The 492-nt window shown below is 53.0% G+C and overlaps 1 long non-coding RNA gene across 1 annotated transcript; it reads left to right on the top strand.

The window, feature by feature from the left end:
• The first annotated feature begins 53 nt into the window (after positions 1 to 53).
• LOC109365240 lies at positions 54 to 418 on the top strand. Its single transcript, XR_002110862.1, has 2 exons — positions 54 to 89; positions 340 to 418. It is a non-coding gene; the product is annotated as an uncharacterized LOC109365240 (long non-coding RNA).
• The last annotated feature ends 74 nt before the right edge of the window (positions 419 to 492 follow it).

The raw sequence follows: 492 nt of genomic DNA, 5'->3' as shown, positions 1-492 counted from the left end.
AAATCAACACATGATCTGTTGTTGTAGGGACAAAACCTGTACATCTGTGGAATGGTGCGGGCAAGGCGGGAAACGGAAAGCCTCCGCAGGTAAGAAGCTCTTGTGAGCTGTGCTGTGGGTACCGCCTCTAAACAGGGCTGCACGCAGGGCTGTGTGTGATGGAGGAGAGAGGAAAGGACGCTGCAGTTCTGTGCTGAGTGCAGAAGTGGCGCAAGGCTGTAGCAGCAGAAAGGCCAATTGACAAAACTGCTCTTGGAGACCAGAAGTTTGTGGCTGGCAGTGCTCAAATCTTCCTCCATAGAGAGGCTCTTCATGTCTTTCTTGTGTCCTTTCTGTCAGAAGCTGATGCCAGTGGCCTTCCTCTGAAGCGCAGCCATGTGCAAAGCCAGGGGAGGAGCACGGAGTGTGGCACAGCACCCAAGAGAGGTACAGACACACAACAGGCATCTGGCTTTGGTGCACTGTCTTTCTAGTTAGGCTTTCTGCCTGTTC

This window comes from Meleagris gallopavo, unplaced genomic scaffold (assembly GCF_000146605.3).
Source record: "Meleagris gallopavo isolate NT-WF06-2002-E0010 breed Aviagen turkey brand Nicholas breeding stock unplaced genomic scaffold, Turkey_5.1 ChrUn_random_7180001987055, whole genome shotgun sequence".
NCBI classification, from domain to species: domain Eukaryota; kingdom Metazoa; phylum Chordata; class Aves; order Galliformes; family Phasianidae; genus Meleagris; species Meleagris gallopavo.
Note: the sequence above shows the minus strand (reverse complement) of the source record. Positions and strands in the feature narration are given on the sequence as shown.